Consider the following 7491-nt stretch of genomic DNA (forward strand, 5'->3'; position numbering starts at 1 on the left):
TTGTTGTATATATCTCCACCATTTAACATAATTGGCTAGCTTCATCCAGCCAAAACAGAGATGAGTAATGTCATTAAGCCTTTCAACCGGAGCACGTTGATATTGATGGGAATATAAAAATCACAAGAGGTAATGAAGATGAAGAAGACCAAACAGAGGAAGAGGACAGAGTTGGCCGTAGGAGCTGGTGTTTGGGTTGCCAACTTCAGCTTCACAAATGAAACAATGTATGACACATACCTCTGGTCAGACTGTGTGATCAAGTAAGTACTTCTAAAGTTCTGTCTCCTGGTCAGCAACAGCTGTTGAGGGTCAAGTCTTTCAACGGCAGTAGTGCCATTGGTACTACTGCTGCAGAGCTCCATTAGAATCTTAAAGACCTTCCTGCAGTGTCTGTCTGATGTTTCTCCCAGTGTTTTTTGCTCCGGCAGCAGCAGAGTTTAGGCACTTTGTGGCTAGAAACTGTCGGCACAGCATTTGTTTTTAGCTTGCAAAGGCAACGATCACATGTTAGAGCCTTTGTCAGTTTTCCTTGTACAAATGATTCAGTCTTCTGGAGAGAAATATTGGGAGCACAAATGTAGGTCCTTCAGAAATTGTGTTAATCTCAAGCTCTCGTGTAGGAAATGATCCATTTCCATCTCACTGTTTTTGTTTCTTTTTCTGTTTCTGTTTGTTTTGTCTTTTTTCATTATAACCATCAGTGACACAGTGTGGCATTATCTAAAATTACACTAGTCAAATGCAATATGATAAATAACTTGGGTAAAAGTTAGCCTTTCTTGTTTACTCTCTAGGTTCCAGTACAGAATGGACCTAATGACATCATCAACCCATCACGTGAAAAAATGACGACCTCCATGGGCGAAAAATATAACAAAAGATATACTATATATATAATAAAAATAATATGAGTTTTGGCGCAAGTAATTTTTTTTAGCTAATAGGACAATTACAACATATTTAGGCCAACATGTTGAACTAATCCTTGATCACTTTAAAGATTAAAAAATAATGAAGTGGCCCCCTTCCTCACCAGAGGAGGACCTAAACCTCCTTGAGAACTTGTGGGGCCTTCTTAAATGGGAGTTTTATGGTGAAGGAAAACAGAACACATCTCTGAACAGTGTCTGGGAGGCTGTGATTGCTGCTGCACAAATAGTTGATCAAGAAACTGACAGACTCCATGAATGGAAGGCTTAAAATGGACATTGAAAAGAGGGTGGCTATATTGGTCACAGATTTTTTTTCTTAAAATTTTCTTAAAATGTCAGAAATGTTTGTCAATTTTGTATGTTTATTATTCTCACTTTGACAGATGACAATAAACAAGTGAGGTAAGAAAATGTTCTGTTTTAATTATGAGTGTACATAATAATTCTGTACATTAATAATTGCCCAATAATCATGCACAATACATCCAGTTTCTTGTAACTCATAGTAATGAGCTACTTTGCGATGTGGCTATCATATAAATTTCCATTATAATGTATAAGTTATAGTTATTGTAACATGACAAAATTAGAAAAAATATATATATAACTTGATTTTCAGTCACTGGTTTCATTTATTTAAAGTGTACAAGATCACAAATGCCATTGTCTTTCTTTATATTAGTTGACTTAAATTCTGAAGTCATTTCATAATCCTTCGAGGCTCGAGCAGCTCGAGCCTTGAAAGAGATATTTCAAAAAAGGCAATTTAAGCAAAGAGCTTCATCCGCTTTTTTTAAACATTCACTAAGCAATATAGTTTATTGCAAATTAAACATAGAAATTTTACCATCTGAGGCAACTAATTGGAAATACCGTTTTTAGTCTGGTCTTGTAAAATGTGCAATGCAGATCCTGTCAGACTGGTGTAAAAATATGGGTTACGTGTTTGTAATGCCTTCAGAGGTTTTTGCTGAAGACCAAAGTTAAAATGGCTGCAGGGATAGTCTTGTAATAGTCAGAAAGTATGCTTTCTGTCCATTGCAAAAATGCCTCTCAAGAGAGAGAAGAGCAGCTTGAATGCAACATAATGAAAAGCTTAGGGTATTTAAAAGGAACCAGAAACCCAGCTGCATAGTTTAGTAACCATAAAGCTGAAATAGCAAGGGATCTATTTCATCTTGTCAAAATGCTGAGCCCAGATCATTGGAAATCAAGGTGGAAGTGCTGATATGATAAAGGAACGCAATATTTCTGTAGAATTGTTAAAAAGGAATTTTTGATCTTTGAGAGAAAACACCTATCTTGTGATGTCATTGTTTGTACTTCCATAAGTTTGACAAATTGCTGTTAAGTGCTAAATTATTCACTCTGTAGCTCAATCAGATATTTCATTCAATATTAAGTTAGGGGTAATATGTAAAAACAACTGATAACATGCTAATTAGAACATTTTCTTCTCATAGTCTCTGTAAGGCTTTTTAAAGAGCCACACCTGTTCTGCTAGTGTTTTTACACATCCTAGCTTGTGGGACTTGCGTGTACAATGAATGCATACCAAAATAATGAAAAAGATCAGGTAGTTCCAATCAAACAATTAACTTGATAATGTGCTTTCACCTTACCCAACAGTTTGAATTACTTCACAGTTAACTGTACATGCCACTTGCTGACCTAATTCGTTTGGGTTAAACCACCAGTCACTTTCTTCCCTCTAGTTGGTTTAAACCTGATACAGAGAGGTAAGCATATTAAAGGGCCACTATTATGCAAAATTCATTTTTGTGTTTTTCTGTACATCCATACGAGTATTTGCTCCTGCAAGAAACAGTTCAAAGGGGGAAAAAAAACACCTAGCTGATTTTTAGGTATAAGTAAATGTTTTGCTGGTGTTTGCCAAAGGAGCCTGCTTCAAAAACATCTAAATTGTTGCCTCACAATTTTTCACCTAGCAACTCCAAGCCCAGCCCAGTCCTTCACCTGGCAACCCAAGTGCAGCTCCACTTTGGTTATAAACAAACGCTGTACAATGGGGAAAAAAGTTTTTTTTTTTTTTTTTCTTTATCATCACATCAGTAAAGCCCTGAATCGTGAGAACAGAAAGTAACTCATTTTTTCTTGGAAAGCTCCTTCTCTGAGGCTCTTGACTGCTGAGGAATACCTTAAGAAACTGGCTGAACTGGCTTGTGCTCTCTGAAGTCCAAGCCTGGATATCTAGACAGCAGTGTTGTGGTACTCGAGATCGGTCTTGGTCTCGAGTCCGGTCTTAAGACCGTTTTCTGATGGTCTCGTCTCGGACTCGACCGCATTTGGTCTCTGTCTTGTCTCGGTCTCGGGCTCTGAGGACTCGGCATTTTATTTCAAGACCAGTCGAGACCGCAACTGTGAAAATATCACTAAACGTGCAGCATACTGTCCAGTTTATTTGTTAACATCTTTGTTTTCAGTGGATGCAAAACGCACCAATTAAAATCCAAGCAACTACGTGTTTCTCCCCCTCCCCCACCCCTCCCCACCTTTCACTCGCACTTGGCACTCCAGGACATGCGCAGTGGTGGCAGAAAATGTTTGTCTAATCGTCAGTAATATAATAGCGCTGCATAAATAGTAAGAAATCCGATGGCCAGAGCTAACTCAGCAGCGCTTCGCTTTCAGAGACGATGGGGACAACATCTAACTATTTTCGTCACTTAGAAAAGTAGCTCAAAGAAGGTAAGCTCCATTAACGTGATGTTATCAAAGCTAGCTGTACAGAGACACATAAGAATTTGTGATGAAAAAAAGTCACTCACTGCCTGAATTATTGTGCGGAGATGTTGACTGACTTGTCGCATATATAGGACAACGCTATGTCCAAAAGTCTGCAATATAGTGATGTGACATTCAGAAACAGTCGATTCTTCTCCACGGCTCTTTATTTATTAGATAGGACTGGAGTGTCACTCACTGAGAGCCGTTGTTCTATCAGATTACCATACACTGTCAGAATAGCATACGTGCAGTGAGTACCATGCCTGCGCATGCGCATTAAGAAGTCCGACCGTCAGAGGAGTTGTCAGTTCACCATATGCAGCAAGTTATGACGAAAATAAGTCATTAAATTGTTTTCAATGATAACTATATAGATATACATGTGTTGTCATGGTTGCAAAGTGTATTTAAAGCAGGTCTGGCTGCAGCTGGAGTCAGCTACAACACACGCCCGTGTAAAACTCACTTAACCGCTAAGTCAGGATGCCATACAACTGTTAATAACAGATCTACGTCATGATTCTATGTTCCTAGCATACATGCAGTGAGTACCATGCCAGCGCATGCGCCTTAAGAAGTCCGACCGTCAGTGGAGTTGTCAGTTCAGCATATGCAACAAGTTATGACGAAAATAAGTCATTAAATTGTTTATAATATGACATAATATGATAACTAGATACATGCGTTGTCGTGGTTTCAAAGTGTATTTAAAGTAGGTCTGGCTGCAGCTGGATGCCATACAACTGTTAATAACCAAGTGTATGATGATCTACGTCATGATTCTATGTTGCTGATTAAATAAAATCATATGGTAATGACGGCGTATGCATGTCTGAGCTAAGCGTACGACTATCTGACAACGTATGCTGATCTGACAGAACACCGTGAGTTCGTGTTAAGCGTATGACGATCTGACCTGACGGAACACCCATTCTTTGTTCTAGTAATGCTCTGTGTACACTGCATCATTATTTAATTATGTGCGTTGATATTTAAATTAACAAATAACTAAAACACAAGAACCAAAGAGCACGCAGAGCATGCACATTGCTCTTTGTTTCTGTTCAAAGTGGCAGCTGTAATGTCTGCCATGGTGTCAGACTACCTGGCTTCATGTACTGGGAGAGAGAGTGAAAACAGTCATGATGAGTGCCTTCTGTTTGGTTACTTCTTGCTTGTTGCTCCTTGGTCAGTGTTCATAGTTGAGTGTTATTTACCATCAGGGCATTGCCTCAATTGCTATGTTTAATGGTGCAACAGTGGTGGATTCTTATATGAGCAATATGGGCAAATTCCCAGGGTGTTATGTTTTTAGGGATGGCACGAGACCATCACACATTATAACACAGAAATGTTACAATGTGTGTTACAATGTGTGTAACATATATATATGTATATGTGTGTGTGTGTGTGTGAGTGTGTGTGTGTGCGCATATTTGCACACACACAAACAGTTCTTCAGCAGAAAAGAGGAGAAAATTAACCTTACTGTTCAAGACTATATATATATATATATATATATATATATATATATATATATATAAAATTTCTCATATATTATTCATATATTTGTTATTTGAATAATAAAATATTTTTATTTGTTAACAAATAAATAATATATATATTTTATATATACATATATTTTATTTAATATATTGACGTCTGTGTGTACGTATGTTCATAAATGTTGATTACTGTATATATAAAAACGATTTATCAAAATCAATTGTATTATAGGTTCACATTTATTTTCTTTATTCAGAAATTACAATTAAAATATAATGAAAAGTCATAAATGTTGTCTTTGGTGATTGTTTAATTTCCAAATATATTCACGTTTATATGTGAGTGGCTCGATGACGAACATTAGCTAAAAATACTTTGTGGAATGGCATTTTCTGAAGTTTGGTCCATTCATTTGTATTAGCTTACTGGCAGAGATGCCACATTCCATATGGCGGACGCGATTACGTATCGCTGCAACGGGCCGACCCGCTCCATGAGGCGTCTACGTATTAATGTCTATGGTGGGGCCAACCTAACACAAGTTATAACGGCCAGACCTCCTGTTTAAAAAGAAGCCAAAGTTTGACACCTAATACATATGAGGTATGTGTTTTATTAACTTTACATTTTCTCTGAGAAAATAACATTGACTATGTTCTCTTTCTTTGTAATGTTAGCTATGAGTAATTCAAGCCAATCCTACCTTGCTGTAAGTTAATTTTAGCTAAAGTTATTAAACTCCATTACTGTAACGTTAGCTCTTAATATTAAACATATTTTAAAGACAGTCAAATTAATTTTTTCCCTCCAATTTTAATCTAGCAAATTAAAAACTAATATGTTAGTCAAAGTTATCCTTTACGTGCATTATTTAGCAACTTGGCTGATGTGACAGTTTTTTGCTTTGGCAAGTTTAGCCACATGAAGACCCATGTTAGCCTAAGGACACATGGTGGGGAGGACAAAGTTGGCTAATGAAGTCATGCTACGAGTGTGGAGGATGAAAATAAGGACCTGCCACCAGAGAAAATTTGACCAAAGAGAAAGAAGCAGATGAAATATTCCCCAAGAAAATTAGGTAAGTCGTTTTTGTGTTAATATTTTCACCTTGTGAATATTCACACCTTGTGTGGGTGGAAAGGGCCAGGTAAGTGTGGAAGGGGGAGCAGGAATCAACATTTACCAGTTGAGTTAAAAAGTTACGTTTTAGACAACTAAAAACTGGTGTTAAATCAATTTATTTATTAATAAGCTTCTTGCAAACAACCATTAGTCAGAGTATCTGGTTAGAAATAATTTAGAATGCTCATTAAGTAAAAAGATACATTCATGTGCCTAAAACTATACATTAAATTATGCATTCTGAATAACAACAGTGGCAGTCTGTCTGAACTTTTGCCAGACAAATATTTGATCAGAATAATTTTGTTCAGCTCCATTTATTATGCTACTTGTATTAAGAAATAATTGTATTGCACTTTATGACAACCAGTCATGTTAACTAGACATTTGTCTGCCAGTCTACCATTCTGACAGTGTGCAGCAAGGGACATTTTTGGAATGGTATTTAAATAAATGACATTGTTTTTTGTTTTTGTTCTCTTTTTTAAGTGACCACAATGAATTGAGTCATCACCGACTATGAGAATGTCCAGAAGAGATTCACCAAGTTTGAATTCATGAAAAGGCTTTCGCCATGATTAACTATTGCAAGAACAGCTGTAATTTCTGAGCATTTCTGGACACCTTCAAAGAGCTGCTGCCAGAAAATGAAGACAAGAAGAAGATTTCCTGTTTTCAGAGCATTACAGGAAGGATATAACGAAGGAGATGGCTGACATAATCAAAGCAAAAAATGTTACTGTTGAAAGAACCTATTTTCTTAAGTTAAAGAATAAGTAATTCTGTTTTAGTTTTTCAATCAGTATTTCAGAGTAACAATATACTGACCAGACGTTAAACCCTCTGTTATCTTAGAACAAGTTATCTTTTGTTTTATTCCAATAAATTCCAATTTATTACAATGAACAAACCTTATTCCAAAGGTTTGTTCTACAGTTATGATGGTAGTTATAAGTTCTTCAGTGTGTTTCACTTCACTTGAGGTAAGACTTAATATCAATGACTCTGTTAGCATAGCATTTGACACTGTAATAACACTAACTTACATCTTTATAATTGTTGCTAATAGTTTCACTTTACTTGAGGTAAAAGTTAATATTAATGACACTTGATGTCATAACTGTTGCTACTTGTTTCAATTTACTTGAGGTAAGAGTTAATGTTAATGACACTGTAAGTG

At 36.5% G+C, this 7491-nt stretch overlaps 1 long non-coding RNA gene across 1 annotated transcript; it reads left to right on the forward strand.

Moving 5' to 3' along the window:
• The first annotated feature begins 6108 nt into the window (after nt 1-6108).
• LOC148160064 (uncharacterized) lies at nt 6109-6905 on the forward strand. The gene is made up of 2 exons (XR_015762577.1): nt 6109-6267; nt 6801-6905. It is a non-coding gene; the product is annotated as an uncharacterized LOC148160064 (long non-coding RNA).
• The last annotated feature ends 586 nt before the right edge of the window (nt 6906-7491 follow it).

Source organism: Poecilia mexicana, unplaced genomic scaffold (assembly GCF_051168715.1).
Source record: "Poecilia mexicana isolate PSO_F unplaced genomic scaffold, ASM5116871v1 scaffold_3, whole genome shotgun sequence".
NCBI classification, from domain to species: Eukaryota; Metazoa; Chordata; class Actinopteri; order Cyprinodontiformes; family Poeciliidae; genus Poecilia; species Poecilia mexicana.